Here is a 17,404-nt window from a genome sequence, read left to right on the forward strand (position 1 = left end):
CCCTTCATGGGTATGACTTTATTTTTTCTGATCTCCTTGCTTAGAATGTTTCATCTTCCATGGCTGCTCAGGAAACTTTAATTCATACTTGAAGCTTCTGCTCAGTGATCATCTTTTCTTTGATGTCTTTTCTGGTACCCTTCAATCACAAGTCAGACTTAATGGTATCATTCCCTCCTCCTTGCTCCAACAGCGATTTGAAAGTTTATCTTTCTGCAGATTTACTCTGATGGACATAATTAGTCACTTATATATCTTTTCCCACCACACTATTGACTTCTTGAAGGCAAGATGAGGTCTCATAAATCATAGCTCTGCTATCCGTCACCATGCTGGGTATGTTGTAGGTATGGGGCAAGACTGGTGTGATAGTTTGGGGCTTTTCCTAGAGCCTTAGAGAACATCAATATCTATTTCATCCTGTCCAATTAAACAGTCTCCTGAATGTTATCTGCACATTGTCACCCTCGGTTGTTTTCCCTTTTCCTAAATCTTTAACTTCCTTAGCTTTCTATCACAGTTCACAATGCTCACCTTACAATTGCCCACTCAACCTTGTCTGCAAATTGGAAGTATTTGGGAAGCTTTAAAAATATTAAGGACTAGATTTCACGCTCAGAAATATTGCTGTCACTGGTCTAGGGACAGCTGGGACATTGGTGTCATTCTAAGATGCAACCAAGGTTCAGGCTTCCTGTTCCAAGTCTTGAATTGGTACTTTCTTCCAGCTCCATGTGGCAAAGCCACTGACAAAACATTGTCCTCACTGTGTCACTGGCGGCTCTATGTTCTAGGTTGGTCATATCAGTATTAGCCAGCATCCCACTGTGCAAGGGGAATCAGATATGGGAGTTAAAATGTTAAAACTTAAAAATGAGGCCGGGCACCAAGGCTCATGCCTCCAGCACTTTGGGAGGCCGAGGCAGGTGGACCACTTGAGGTCAGGAGTTCAAGGCCAGCCTGGCCAACATGGTGAAACCCCATCTCTACTAAAAATACAATAATTAGCTGGGTGTGGTGGTGCACACCTGTAATCCCAGCTACTGAGGAGGTTGAGGCAGGAGAATCGGTTGAACCCAGGAGGCAGAGGCTGCAGTGAGCCAAGATCACACCACTGCAGTCCAGCCTGGAGAAACAAACTTAAAAATAATTTCAGTTATTCACTATCCTTTGAGTATTCCTGTTATTTTTCTTGATTTATAAAATAAGCCTTGTCCATGGGAAAATTTAAGCATCTCTTTGTATTCTGCAGTTTTTCTATCTCTTGAACATTTTGGTTAAGGGATCTGAAAGCTATGGCTCCAGTGTCCTTTCTAGCTTTTTGCTCTACAGAATTGTTTTGTTCCATTGAAAACAAGCATCCTTCACTTAGCATCGAAATCGCATGCTAAGAGACTTTTTAGCATCCAAATTGTACGCCAGGGTGAATCTGGAAATTGGCTCTCTACTGAAATATAATCAGCGTGATCCAGGGGTCTTTCCAGCTCCAGTCCAGCTGGAAACTCCTTTTAGGACAAGCATTATGAGTATATGCCATATGTCAGGGAGTGAGGGCAGTCATATGGATGTGGAGGAAGAAAGATGAATAGTAAGAAGGACTTTCTGGAGGAAGGGAACTCTTTCCAAGCCTAGCTGACAAATAGGACTTAAGAAGGAGGTCATTTCTCTACATTTGGCCTCAAGCCTTTTTTATAGGGAAAAAAATATGTTGAAATCCTCCTTGAATTTCATCCTTGAGTTGAACTGATGAAGTTCTCTTCCATAGTAGATAAAAACAGTACCTCCTAAAATCAAATTCAGAGAAAGTGAAAGGAGGAATTGGCTCCTGAGGGTGGAAGGAGCAGACACAGCTGCATCCTTTGCCTTCAAAATTTCTTGAAGGAATAGAGGAGCTGTGAAAAAGAATAAATTCATAATGGCATGGAAAACAAGGAGGGTTGCCATTAGTAGATAAGAAAATTTGAGGCATTGCTAATGTATAGAAAGCAGAAATGATCAGATTTATGGAGAGACAAATTTGGAGGCAACAGCTCACAACATATGGGGGAGTAGACTGTGGCCAAGTAGACGCAATTTAAGAAAACTTCGAAAGCTAGAGTCAATAAAATGGAAAGAACCTTAGGAGTACACACTGAGTATCTTCAGTTCGTATTTGCATAATACCACATTTCTCTCTCCTTTTTACTGGGGATACTTGATCAGGATCCAGAATTCTTCATCACTTGTCTACCTCTGACACAGGTGAAAACACGTATATTGTTTATTCCTACAAAGAGAGAGGTTCTCAGTTTCTAAGTTGCACAGTTACTTGTGGACATTTAAAAAATATATAGATACCTGTGCTTCAATCAAAACTTCCTGAATCAGAATCTTTGAGATTCCAAACATCTGGATTTTCAAAAATTTCTCAAGAAGATTCTGATGCATTGACAGTCAAAGACCACTTTTATAAGACATTTTCTCCATACTACAGTTTAGATTTGGGGTGATTAGGCCATACCAAGATGGTATGATATGTTTAACATGTGTTTCATGACAATAGATAGAATGGAGAAATGCAAATAACTAAGTAGATAACATAAGAAAACTCCCCAGAGTTGAATAAAGATATTCTTTTCAGATCAAAGGGCCCGCTGGCTACTAAGGAAGATGAATGAAGAAAGGGCCCATACATGGACACCTACTTCATAGTAAAATTTGAGGACATGAAGTACAAAGAGGACATTCTGAACACTTCAAGAGACAGCACCCTTAGCTAGGCATGCAGGTGAGCACCTGTAGTCTCAGCTACCTGGGAGACTGAGGTGGGAGGATCACATGAGCCCGGGAGGTCAAGGCTGCAGTGAGCCATCACTGTGCCACTGCACTGCAGCTTGGGCAACGGAGTGAAACCATGTCTAAAAAAAAGGGGTGGTGGGGGGGTATCAACTTACCTTGGGTGTAGCTAAAGTTGTGTACTTCAGAAGAAGAGATATTGCAAAAGCTTCATGTTTACTACTTGTGACTCTATGCCTTAGTTTCCCTTCTACTGTAAAGTAAGAAAAACAATAATTTGGAGAGTTAAATGAGTTACTACATAGAAAATTATTATAATATGAACTGGCATGTAATAACTGTTCACTCAATTTTATCATTATTACTCCACAATAAGTATGCCTTTTAAGGTTATTCAATACTTTTCTTATGCAACACCTGGAAGATATTTCAGTAATTCCAAGAAGAGGGGTTCCAGTGGTAACATTAATTGTGTTGTTACTGTTGCAGCCATGCTTCTAGAAGTGAGTTAGACACAGTGGGAGGATGCATTGGATGCTCTCCATGGTCCTGCCCAGCATAGCCATTTTGGAGATTTTAAAGATGCTTCAAGCGTACTTACATAGACAGAATAATATAGAATTATATTATTATTTACTCTAAATATAATAAACTATTTTAATTGTTAGTTCTGACCAGAAAATACAAATGTGAAAGCTGAAGGCAAGAATGTGACTTATTGAGGTACCCAGTTGACACCCATGGAAGCATCTGAGACCCCAGAGAAACCTGGCTTAGTTCCATGGAATGAGCCACAGATCCTAGTCTATGGCACAGAGTCCATAGCCAGATTGAGGCAGCACTGTGGGAGTTTGGGAACAATCCCAGGAACTTGGCAGCCTGAACATACTCAATGACCTTCTTGAAACTGACAGTTCACTCGAGCTCCTCATCCTCCTCCATTCAGCCCTGCATCCCTCTTTCACTTGCAAAGCTGAAAAGGACAGCTTGAAAATTTATTGTCTGCATCTAAGACCCTCTGTCTTGCATGCTATAGTCCTCAACATGAATGGAGCAAATGACACAAAAACTACTGTGCGTCAAAAGTAATAAAGAAGGTCATAGGAGAAAAAGGGACTGAAAAATTCTTTAGCCATTCATTTTTCCCAAATATTTTCAAAGAAGTCAGGTTTGATAAAACCAGGGATAGCAGTCAGGGGTCAGAGCAGCATTTGTGTTCTCACAGTGTCCCAGGGCGAAAATGTAGTTATCCCTAGTGATTTTGGAATACTTCAAAGCCAGAGCAAGTAGAGAAGAAGCCAAAAGCCATTCAGCAGTGCCAGTGTCCAAAATGCAAGGTCAAGCGTTAGTTAGTAGGTTGCTGTATTCAGCAAGGAATTCAGAGGCAAGGAGATGGAAGTAAGTGCAAACAATTGAGAATCATACTAGATTCTAAGCTTCTCAAGAGCAAGATATGTATATTGTTTACCATTGCATTCCCTGACTCTCATGTAGTGCCTGGAAAATACCCACACATTTATATAATGACTGATATGACTGATATAGTGATTAAATAGATTTTTCTTGTTTGTTTTGAGATAGGGTCTCTGTCACCCAGGCTGGAGTGCAATGGAGAAATCATGGCTCACTGCAGCCTCAACCTCCTGAATTCAAACAATCCTCCCACCTCAGCCTCCCAGGTAGCTGGGACTACAGATGTGCTCCACATACCCAGCTATTTTTTTTTTCTATTTTTTGTAGACACAAGGTCTCAGTATATTGCCCAGGCTCGCCTCGAACTCCTGAGCTCAAGTAATCCTCCTGCCCTGGCTTCCCAAAATACCGGGATTATAGTTGTGAGCCACTGTGCTTGGCACTCAAATAGTTTTAAAAGGGAAAATGTTGGGAGTTAAGAGAAACATTATCTATTGTTCATGACTTTTTAAATGTGCTCACTGGGGCTTATTCAGTGGTTGAGTTGACTGTGCTTCAAGAACTTCAAGAGTGAAGCACAAACGTTCAATTTTTCTTTCATCTCCTGCTGATTTCCAGGTACCATGCAAGGCAGGAGTGATGCAAAAATAATAAAGACAAGGCCTTTTCCCTTGAGAGGGTCAAAACTTCACAAAACAAATGATGTTCTTGCTCTCCATTTAATATATAGGAGTTTTCCAGGTAAAGAGAGGGAGAAAATTTTCCAAGAAGATGGACTTTTATGTTCTAGGACCTGGCTGCAAATTTCCTAAGATAGTTTCATGTAGTTAAAGTATAAAGTGTGTGGGAAGTGGTGGTGGTATATTACATTTGTAAGGTACTCGGGCTTGAGCCAATTAATAAAAAGACCTTATCCTTCATCTTTAAGTCTTACCACATTATGTTGGGGTTGATGAATAGCCATGAAATGATTTTAGATGATCTTAGTTTTTGTTTTGTTTTGTTTTGTTTTTAGACAGGATCTCACTGTCACCCAGGCTGGAGTACAGTGGCTCGATCTTGGCTCACTGCAACCTCTGCTTCTCAGGCCCAAGCAATTCTCCCACCTCAGCCTCTCAAGTAGCTAGGGCCACAGGTGTAAGCCACCATGCCCAGCTAATTTTTTTTTGTATTCTTTGTATAGATGGGGTTTCACCATGTTGCCCAGGCTGGTCTCAAACTCCTGAGCTCAAAGTGACCCTCCCACTTCGGCCTCCCAAAGTGCCCAGCTCCATCTTAGGTTTTGCAGCAATCACCCTGGGTACACATATGGAGAATGGAATGAAGAGGTAAGCACTGGAGGCAGAAAGACCAGTTATGGAATCATTTGTTGTCTCTGTAAGAAATGATGAAGTCCAGAACGAATTTCCAGAACTGGTAGTGGGTAGGAAATAAGAAGACAAATTTGACAGCAATTAGAAGTTGAAATCAAGAATTGGTGAGACATTGAGGATGACTATAAAGTCTGGAAATTAGGTGGATGGTGATGCTTTCTATTCAAGATCAGAACACAGGAGGTCAGTTATTAAGGTAAGGAATTCATTTTGATATATTGGGGTTGAAACACCAGTGGACTTCCAAATAGATTCGTCCTGTACCAGTGGGAAGTGTGAACCTGGAGCTCAATAGAGAGCAGCAGATGTTGGAATTCTGCTTTTCCTAAGTGTGCAACTGCGTGAAGGAGAAAAGCACTTTTGGGCTCTCTTCAGTCAGGTTTCGGGGAAGCTGAAGTTTGCTCCCCTCCATGAATATCTTAGTTCTGAAAATTTACGTCTGCTGTGTGAAATGAGGTCTGACTGCTAGACTCAAAGCCCAGGTGCTCTTTCTCATTGGCCAAGGACGATTCAGGGTCTGTTATCTGTTTCATATCCTTCACCAAGGGGCATAGCAATGTATGCTCCTCAGTAGCCATTCATTCCCCAAATTTGTTCTCTCTCCTTCCACTGTTCCTCCCTTACCTGCTCTATTCTGACTCCTTCCCCAGCTCCTAAACTGAAACCTTCCAAGATCACCAAAGAACCAATTGTTAACTGTAAGGGGAAGATATTGATCCTTTTCTTAATTGACCTCTCTACAGCATCTGAGTACTCCGTTTCTTACTGAAAATTGCTTCGTAACTTTCTTAATTGACATTTTTCGTAACTTTCTTAATTGACATTTTTCTATTGTTGGTTTTTTTTGTTTTGTTTTGTTTTTCTCTTAACTCTCACTACTTCCTTTGTAGTTCTCTTAGCCAAATCCTTATTCTCTGGAAATTTATTTTTATTGCTTTTAACGTAGTGGAATTATTTTTCTGATTTTAAAGTTGACAGATAATTACTAAAAATTTAAAGCAATGCCCAGAATAGTGCAAAGTGGACTGATAAAAATTATCCTAATATTCAGCTCCTGTAGATAACTAAGGCTAACATTTCATTTTTTAAAAAAAGTTATTTTATTTTATTTTTTAAGTTCCGGGGTACATGTGCAGGACGTGCAGGTTTGTTACATAGGTAAACATGTGCCAGGGTGGTTTGCTGCACCTGTCAACCCATCACTTAGGTATTAAGCCCAGCGTGCATTTAGCTCTTTTCCCTAATGCTTTCCCAGCTCCTGCCCTCCCCTGACAGTCCCTGGTGAGTGTTGTTCCCCTCCCTCTGTCCATGTGTTCTCATTTTTCAGCTCCCACTTATAAGTGAGAATATCTGGTGTGTGGTTTTCTGGTCCTGCATTCGTTTGCTGAGGATAATTGGCTTCCAGCTCCATCCATGTCCCTGCAAAGGACATGATATTATTCCTTTTTATGGCTTCATAGTATTCCATGGTGTATATATACCACATTTTCTTTATCCAGTCTATTATTGATGGGCATTTGAGTTGATTCCTCGTCTTTGCTATTGTAAATAGTGCTGCAATAAACATACACATGCATGTATCTTTATAATAGAATGATTTATATTCCTTTGAGTATATATCCAGTAATGGGATTCCTGGGTCAAATGGTATTTCTGCTTCTAAATCTTTAGGAAATCGCCACACTGTCTTCCACAATGGTTGAACTAATTTACATTCCCACCAACAATGTAAAAGCACTGGCGAAGTTGCAGAGAAAAGGTTAACATTTTAATAGCCATCTTTTCTCCTCCTAGCCTGTCTCTCCAACGTGGACTCAAAACTGTCTAAACAACGATTTGTCCTTTTTTTTTTGGAATTGCTCCCGTTTTGGAGGCAACTCTACCAATCATGATTACTGAAGGAACTGTTATTTTGTATACATCTTGAAAGAAGATAACAAAATCCTCCTTCCACCTAACACATGTTCACAATTAGTCGTCCCAGTAGTGGGCATCTTGTATAGAAATCTTAGCTAGCCTTCAGAAGCAAATTAAGATCAAATATGCCTTGCTGAATGGCAGGGAATGGATTCTTTGCTATATTATAAACATAATATGGGGGTTAAGAAAATGGACTACTTGTACTAGATTGGGGATATTAGGGAAAAGGTGGGAAAAGTCAGGAAAGATGAACAGTTTTATTTCACCCCCACAAAACACTTATTACAGTATAATTCATGTTGGATGAAGGATACTGTGTAAAGCACACTTGATTGGAATAAAAACTGAAGATAGGGGCAACATTGTAGGAAGATCCTGTCCTGCCGTGAGGTTGACAAAGAGTGGCCAGGAACGTGAGACAAAACACTGGATGGGTGTTCAAAGGGCACGCCTGATAAACTCTCTGTCATAGGCTATCAGGAAAATAGGTTCTTTTTTTATTTTTATTTTTATTTTTTGAGGCAGAGTCTCATTCTGTGGCCCAGGCCAGAATGCAGTGGCGCAATCTCGGCTCACTGCAACCTCTGCCTCCAGGGCTCAAGCAATTCTCCTTCCTCAGCCTCCAGAGTAGCTGGGATTACAGGCTCGCGCCACCACGCCTGGATAATTTTTGTATTTTTAGTAGAGACAGGGTTTCACCATGTTAGCCAGGCTGGTCTCGAACTCCTGAATGATCCACCTGCCTTGGCCTCCCAAAGTGTTGGGATTACAGGAGTGAGCCACTTCTCCCAGCCGGAAAATAAGTTCTTAATAAGGAGACTGATAGGCAGCTTATTGATTCTTTTAGGGAGTTGTATATTCAGAAGAATTCCAAGCTTGGAAGACAATGACCTGGACTTGCCTCTTCTCAAGGCAGCTCCTCCTGGTCCCAAATACCTACAATAACAGGGAGTATACTGCTTAGTTGACATCATTTCCCTGATAGGAAAATCATCCCCAATTCCCTCCTCACAGAGGTGGTTCCTAACATAACTAGGCAATGGAGATGTTTTCCTTAGGAAGACTTTAGGGTAGAAACATTTCAGAACAAGACACTTATTTTCCCATTATGAGATCTTCTGCCCCTGTTGCTTAATTGTTACAAACCATCCCTGACTGTTCTAATAGACCAATAGACCTGTTCTAATAGAGTGTTCTAATAGACCACCTGGTCATGATTTTGCCCCACGGGATATTTGGCAATGTCTGTAGTCATTTTCGATTGTCATAACTGGGGAAAGTGTTCCTGGCGTCTAGCAGGTAAAGGGCTGATGTAACCAAGTCCCCACAGCAAAGCATCATCTGGCTCAAAATGTCAGTAGTGTCAAGGTTGAGAAACCCTGCAATAGAGTGTGTGCTCTGCGCCAGTGGCCAAGAAATAGTTGGTACATCACTGTCATTTTTAAATGATAGTCTTTATTGTAGTTATGCCATTTTCCTCCATTTTTTTGTATTCAGTTTTGGATTTTTCTTATAATAATGGATAATATGGATCGGTTAGATGTGGTACTGGAGAAAAAAAGATGCATCACCCAGAGAGCTGGATCTTGACAGCACGTAGGAAGTAGCTACTCTTTCCTACTGTGTTTCCTACTGTGTTTCCTGCTTGCGTTTGCAATGTCGTAGTTTTAAAATGTATGGGGGGGCCAGGTGCAGTGGTTCATGCCTGTAATCCCAGCACTTTGGGAGGCGGAGGCGGGCAGATCACCTGAGGCCAGGAGTTCAAGACCAGCCTGGCCAACATGGCGAAACCCCGTCTCTACTAAAAATACAAGTTAGCTGGGTGTGGTGGTGCATGCCTGTAGTCCCAGCTACTCTAGAGGCTGAGGCAGGAGAATTGCTTGAACCTAGGCGGTGGAGGTTGCAGTGAGCCCAGATTGTGTCACTGCACTCCAGCCTGGGTGACAGAGCAAGACTGTTAAAAAAAAATTATGGGAGAAAGTGACTATTTGTGTTTTCTAGGCAGCAAATGGTACAGTATACTGAATGCCAGTTGCTTTATTTGACTAGTTCTTCCATCTTGGATTTTCTGGGAATTATCCTCATCTTATAGAAACAAGCTCCCTCATCTCCCTCTCCCACTTCATTACCACTGGGAACAATTTTAGACAGTATGACATTATTATCCAATTAACAGTTATTAAACCAGAGCTGGATTGGGCCAATCAGAGTGGATTCTTGAGGACTTGGAGTTGAGGCCAAAATATTCTAGTCTAGCCTGGCTGCTTGGTTGAACTGAAGAAATGCAAATTTGGAATATGATATTAGTGACAAGTTTTCTACCATATGGACTAGAAAACAGAAGAGATTAGTAGACTGAGCCTTAAGAATATCACCTGTATTCAGGGAAGAAAAGCAGAAAGACTGAGAGTTTTGACAATATGTGCCGCTGGCTCTGGCTGTAGTTCTATTCTGAGAGGCTGTGAGAATCCCCAGTGTCTTCATGGAAAATGCCCCTTTTTGCATAAGATGATGATTTCATCTTAAACATAAAGTTGTACATTTGTGATCAGACAATAAAATACTGTAGCATTATTTTTTATTAAATAATATGATTTAGCCAGCTTTACAAGTCAATACATTTACATCTACAAGGGCTGTATTTCATTTTTAATGAATATACTATAATTTATTTAACAAGTTCTCCTTACTAATGAGCATTAAGAGTTCCAACAAGCATTTCTACAACAAATATCCTTAAACATACTTTTAATATAAAGTAGTTGCACAACTGCCTTCTTCCCATAAAGTCCTTAATGTCAGATTGGTCAGATTGCTGGATCAAAGGTATTTTCATTAAAAATTGTTAAAATATTGTCATACTTCCCTCCAGAACAATTATATTAGTTTACATGTTCATTAACAGTGATTAGGAGTATTCTTTCTTCAAAATGATTGTCAATGTTAGGTTTTGTAAATATTTTCAGTATTTGTAATCTCATGGAAAAGGCTCGTGCCACATTTAAAATTTTGAATTTATTTGATCATTAGTGAAAATAAATGTTATATATTTATTGGTGATTAGTATTTTTTATTTTGTGAGTTGCCTTTTCATGTCTTTTGACCAGTTTTGATTTAGGAGTTCACATTTTATCATTGATTTGTAACCAATCTTTACATATTAGGGACATTCACTTTTATCTGTGCTGCAACCTTTATTCCCCACTTGATACTTTGTTTTCCTTTGACTTTTAACCTTGTGCACATATATATGGGAAGAATGCAGGCACTTTTAAAACCCTTGTAGTCAAATTTCTCAATTTTTATCTTTTTTTTTGTTTCCTACTTATAAAAAGAAAGGCAATAACTTTTACCCTTATTTTATTTTTGGATTTAAATTTTTCATTTTTAGAATATTTGATCCATCATGATTTATTTCGACTTGTGGAATGTGTTGTGATGCAGTTTTTCTCCCTTGATTTCTGACTTTTTGGATTTCCCACCTGCTACCATTTGTTCCTGAAGTTCTTTCAATTCTGTCTCCAGAATATCTTTGGAATGCATTCCCTCATTCCACCTCCAACTTCCCCACCCTGGCCAAGAATTCATTATTTTTGGCCCACATTACTGCAACAGCTTCCTATCTGGTCTCCCTGCTTCCAATCTTAGAACTGTAAAATTCAGTCCCAGATGTTGCCAGAATGGTTTTTCAAAAAGAAACTCCTGGGGGACTTCTAGGAAAGATTTTGATTTGGGCATAGTCATTTCATTTTTCTCTCCAAGATTTCCATGGAAAATACTAGCTTAAGTAGTTTGAACTACTCTACAATATTCAGAATGCCACTCTGGCCATATTTTAAACATTTCTCAAAAATTAAATAAAAATTCCACTAGGACTCCATGCTTCAAAAAGACAGGAGATTTGGTAATGCCTTGTCTTGGGTCTTCTGACTTGAGATTCAAGGAATTACTGACCTTTTAAATAGCCCTCAGAGCAAGATGCATTTCTATAATATTGATAATTTTCCCCCTGACACACCAGGGCCTGTCGGGGGGTTGGGGGCAAAGGGAGGGAGAGCATTAGGACAAATACCTAATGCATGCAGGGTTTAAAGCCTAGATGATGGTTGATAGGTGCAGCAAACCATCACGGCACATGTATACCTAGGTAACAAACCTGCATATTCTGCACATGTATCCCAGAACTTAAAGTAAAATAAAAGAAATAAATAAGATATAAAGATATGGGCTTAATATTCAAGAACTCCCTCACATATCCAAGTCTCCTTGCAGTTAGACACAGGCCACATGACTGGTTTTTGTCAATGGATTGTGAGCAGATGTGCAGTGTGACTTGTCCAAGGAAAAGCTCCAGGAGCCAACATATGGTTACTCCATGTCGTTATCTCCCTCTGCCACAAGCCTCATATGGTCCAGATACAAACAGTCTACTTATCCTGCTCCCCTAATGAAGAAGATGTGGGCCAGAGTTGCAGTTAACTCAACTTGAAATAGGAGTAAGAAACAAATCATGGAGTTTTGGGGATCATTGCTTCTGCAGCATAACTCAACCAGACTTCCAAGAGTCTACGGTGGAAACTACTAGTTTCCACCTCTTAAAGCCTGGGCTCTGAACTGGCATAGCTTACTTCTACCATACTCTAGAGATCAGAGAAGTCACAGCCTACCCCAAATTCAAAATAGTAGGAAGGCATAGATGGGATGAGTGTCAAAAAGTCTGTGGTCATCTTTCATTTACCACAATCTGCCCTTTGGCCACAAATATATTCTTCTCTCTTGAAAAACACATTTACTACCTTCATCTTCCAAGACTACCAAAGCCTCACATCATCATGGCATTGGCTCATATTCCAGGATATCATAATCAAAATCAGGTCTTGGCATGGATGCAGATCTTTGGATGTGGTTCTTTGAGAATGATTCCTCTTGATCTGAAGACTTGTGGATTAAAGAGCTAAGCTCTTTATTGCCCAAATACATCCAACATGTCATAGAAATACAGATAGAATAATCACAATGGAGGAATATGGGGTCCATAGTGATTCTGAAATCCTGTTAAGAACATGTTGCTTGTCAAAGAACATGGGCTCCGTTTTACTCCCTGAAAATGATTTGCTATGGCTCTTGGTTCCATGCTCTGAGACCACTTTCTCGCATAAGATAGATCAGGTATGCAACTGAATAGCTGTATCTCCCTTTTTCCTTCCCAGAATAAGTTGGAGATCCATAGGCTTCTTTTTTATATATATATACTATTTTTCTCCCTTTCTGTATAAGTTGCTGGTACTTCCACCAATTTAATCATCACACAAAAATAAATAAATAAATAGCCAGTTGTGGTGGCTCATGCCTATAATTCCAGCACTTTGGGAGGCCAAGGCAGGAGGATCACTTGAGCCTGGGAGTTCAAGATGAGCCTGGGCAACATAGCAAGACCCCATTCCTACAAAAAATAAAAATAGCCGGGCACGGTGGTGCATGCCTGTAGTCCCAGCTACTCGGGAGGCTGAGGCAGGAGGATTGCTTGAGCCTAGGAGATCGAGGCTGAAGTGAGATTTGGCACACTACTGTAACTCTAGCCTGGGAAACAGAGCAAGATTCTGTCTCAAAAAAAAATTATTGCCGGGTGGCTCAGCTCGTGCCTATAATCCCAGCACTTTGGAAGGCAAAGGTGGGCAAATCGCTTGAGCTCAGGAGTTCAATAACAGCCTGGGCAACGTGGTAAAACCCTGTCTCTACAGAAAACACAAAAATTAGCTGGGCGTGGTGGCGTGTGCCTGTAGTCCCAGCTACTTGGGAGGCTGAGGTGGAAGGATCACTTGAGCCCAGGGGATCAGGGCTGCAGTGAGCCAAGATCATGCCGCTGCACTCCAGCCTAGGTTACAGAGAGAGACTCTGTCTCAAAAAAAAAAAGAAAAATTATCATAAATACTATGTGAGTTTTCTGTAAATCTTATTGGGTTTCACCTCATTAGACAAAAACAATACCCACAAATCTCTTTATGACATTTCCCTCTCCAGCTTTATTTTAGAGTCAGAATATTGTGAGACGACACCCTTAAGATGCTTAGAAACCTTTTTGTCTCTTTGAGAGGGTCCATGAGGCGTGCCTATAAATCTTTCTGAGGTATTAACAGAGGGTCTCAGTTTTATCCTTGAGATGATCTGTACCCTGAGGCCATTTCTTGTGTTGAGATCATTTTGCTGTCTTGAAAGTCTGGGAATGAGGAATGATTTTATTTTTAAACATACAGGTCTTTTTTCCTTAATATTTCCTCTAAATTCTTATTGAAAGCTACAGAATTCCTTTTTTTTTTTTTAGCTCATCTGTCTCTATTTGTACTTTCTTACATGTAGCTAAATAAAACTAACTGGCACTTTCCACATTCTTCCTGGGAATCTCCTTAGCCAAATCTGTAAGTTCATCATGTATATTTTCTGCTTTCCACATTACCTCAGGCAAAAATGTTGCCAAACCTTTTACCATTAAGGACACTTATCCCTTTTTCTCCAGTCTTTAATAACAAATTCCTCACTGAACTTCAAGCCTTCACTAAAACTTCTTGAGGCTGCTAAATCTCTGGGCTGCAACTCAGTCCTAAAGACAATGTGACATGTCTTAGTTTATTTTTATTTCTCCTTCTAATGGCAACACCCCACTCCAAGTAGCAAATTTTTTTCTGGTCTGTTTTTGATGTATTCCACGCTCCTCCAAATCTTAGAGGCTGAAAACAACAACCATTTTATTATGGTCATAATTAGTTGAGTTAGCACATAACTCAATCTGCACCAGTCACAGAGGCCAACTGGATCTCTGTCTGACTGTGGGAAAAAGAGCTCATGAAGACCCTCACTGAATTTGTAGCAAGAACAGTAAATGACTGGTCACTTTGTTAAACCTCTGAGATATGAGAATGATGCTTAAAACACACACACACACATGCACGCACACAACTACAACATAAGCCTGTTTTGATAAAAATACATCTCTTCTTTTTAAGTATCAATCCTATCTTTATTTAAAATTTTGGCATTTGTTCATTGTAGATTTTTCCATTAATTTTGATTTTTTAAAATATTGCATCAAAGGCCAGGTATGGTGGCTCACACCTGTAATCCCAGCACTGTGGGAGACCAAGCGGGAGGATTTCTTGTATCCAGGAGCTCCAGACCAGCCTGAGCAACATGACGTTTTTAAGTGCTCAGCAGAGTATCTGAAACAAAGAAGACCATCAATTAATCTGTACGTTTCATGAATAAGTCACGAGTGAATATAGATAAGAAAGCTGAGACACAGAGAGGTTAAGCAACTTACTCAGAGTCACGGAGAGTTATCTGTAGTGCTAGGACTGGAATCATGACTGCCTGATTTAAGTAAAGCTGTTAATCAGGCAGAAATTGCCCATTCATTCTCCTGAACTAAACTCACAGAAAGCTGACCATTTATTCCACTTTAGCAATGACTGGTCATATGAGAGCTGCCTACAAAAAAATCAAAAATTAGTCTAGCATGGTGGTGTGCTCCTGTAGTCCCAGCTACTCAGGAGGCTGAAGTGGGAGGATGGCTTGGACCAGGGGGGTCAAGGCTGCAGTGAGCCATGATCGTGTCATTGCACTCACCCTGGGAGACAGAGTCAGACTGTGTCTCAAAAAAAAAAAAGTGCATCAAAAGATGATTTATCTTGATTACTGAGTTTTTTTGAGGGTGCCCTTAAATTTTGCATGAATGTCGAGTGTTTTACTTGCTCCACCTTAATCCTGTCTCTGCCCTAAGGTGATGCAGATGAATACAGTTTTGTTCTCGAAGGCCACATGATAACTGTATTATCTATTATAACCATAAGGCTCTGAATCCTGGGATGTCCTGGCAAGAATATGATAGTACCATCAGAAGCATAAGGTGATGGAATTTTATGGATAAAAAGGATTTTTGAGATAAAATATCCCAACCCTTTCTGTTAGAGACAAGGAGACAGAAACACAAAGGGATAAAATAATTTGGCCAAAGTCATACAGCTGATAAATTATAGATCTTGTATCCAAACTCATTATATTTTGCTGGAAGTTTAGCATTCATTTCACCACAATGAAAAAGCCAACTCTAGAATCCTTTTCCTCACAAAAAGAAATCATCTCCTTGTTAAATTTCATTTGGGTATTCTGGGGAAAATGTTGAGAAATAATAAAAATCTGGATTTCTCTTTCTTATAACTCCAGAGCACGATTTTACTTCAGTTTAGTCTATAAATTGACATGGATTATGAGGTTGTGTGGTATTTAGCTTTATGGTAATTTCCTATTTGAATAGCTGATAAGAGTTAATTTATCCTGAAGACAACTAGAAATAAAATAATAATTGGGTTATAAAATTAAAGCAATAACATCTGTAGTTTCTACTACATTGAACATATTTGATGTAGAGAATATTTCAATTAGGCTGAAAAACCTGTGAATGCTTTTTCTCCCTTATATTCTCCCTCAAAAGGAAAAAAAAAAAAAAAGGCCTACAACCCTAAAAATAATTAAAACTAGGAAGCGTTTTCAGCTTTTGGTATTTCACATTGAACTCAAGAGGTTGAGAAAATTATGCAACCTTGACCTTGGCTGCTCTCATATGACCAGTCATTGCCAAAGTGGAATAAATGGTCAGCTTTCTGTGAGTTTAGTTCAGGAGAATGAATGGGCAATTTCTGCCTGATTAACAGCTTTACTTAAATCAGGCAGTCATGATTCCAGTCTTAGCACTACAGATAACTCTCTGTGACTCTGAGTAAGTTGCTTAACCTCTCTGTGTCTCAGCTTTCTTACCTATATTCACTCGTGACTTACTCATGAAACGTACAGATTAATTGATGGTCTTCTTTGTTTCAGATACTCTGCTGAACACTTAGGAAAGTGGAAAAGATTCAGTACCTGGTCTCACATAGCTTATGATGAAATATGGACACAAATATCCTCCTCACAAGATAAAATGTGATAAGTCACATCTAAATGGCATAAAAGAGATCATAGATAAAAAGTAAGAGAGTTGGCACCTCCACCTACACTCAGTGGCACACCAATGTGAGATTGTAGAGGGGTGCAATGGGGGCCCAGAAGTCAGCTCTGGGAGCAGGTAATTGGGGATAACTCAAAAACAACAAAACAACCAACTCAAAACCAGCCTGCCCTCTCATCTCACTGTATGCTGGCATTTCTCAAAGAACTAAAACTAGAACTATCATTTGATCCAGCAATCCCGCTACTGGGTATGTACCCAAAGGAAAAGAAATTATTATATCAAAAAGATACCTGCATTCATGTGTTTGTTACTGCAGTGTTCACATTGGCAGAGATATGGACTCAATCTAAGTGTCCATAAGTGGATAATTGGATAAAGAAAATGTGGTATACATACACAATTAAATAGCATTCAGCCATAAAAAAGAGTAAAATAATGTCTTTTGCAGCATCATGGATGGAACCAGTGGCCATTATCTTAAGTGAAACAACTCAGAATCAGTCAAATACTTCATGTTCTTACTTATAAGTGGGAGTGAAACAGTGTGTACTCATGGATATGGACCATGGAATAATAGACACTGGAGACTCAGAGGGTGGGAGAGTGGGAGGGGTGAGGAGTGAGAAATTACTTAATGGGTACAATGTACACTATTTTTTTTTCTTTTTTGAGATGGAGTCTTGCTCTGTTGCCCAGGCTGGAGTGCAGTGGCACTATCTCCACTCACTGCAACCTCTGCCTCCCGGGTTCAAGCGATTCTCCTGCCTCAGCCTCCCCAGTAGCTGGAATTACAGGTGCATGCCATCACTCTCAGCTAATTTTTTTGTATTTTTAGTAGAAACAGAGTTTTACCATGTTGGCCAGGCTGGTTTCAAACTCCTGACCTCAAATGTTCCACTCGCCTTGGCCTCCCAAAGTGCTA

At 39.9% G+C, this 17,404-nt stretch overlaps 1 long non-coding RNA gene across 1 annotated transcript in view; it reads left to right on the forward strand.

The window, feature by feature from the left end:
- Nucleotides 1–17,404, forward strand: part of LOC129137322 (uncharacterized) — a 323,240-nt gene that overhangs the window by 241,863 nt on the left and 63,973 nt on the right. Inside the window, exons 6-7 of the long non-coding RNA XR_010152318.1 lie at nt 2,621–2,767; nt 5,204–5,516. This is a non-coding gene — a long non-coding RNA (uncharacterized LOC129137322). The remainder of the gene's footprint in view (nt 1–2,620; nt 2,768–5,203; nt 5,517–17,404) is intronic.

Source organism: Pan troglodytes, chromosome 18 (assembly GCF_028858775.2).
Source record: "Pan troglodytes isolate AG18354 chromosome 18, NHGRI_mPanTro3-v2.0_pri, whole genome shotgun sequence".
Taxonomy (NCBI): Eukaryota; Metazoa; Chordata; class Mammalia; order Primates; family Hominidae; genus Pan; species Pan troglodytes.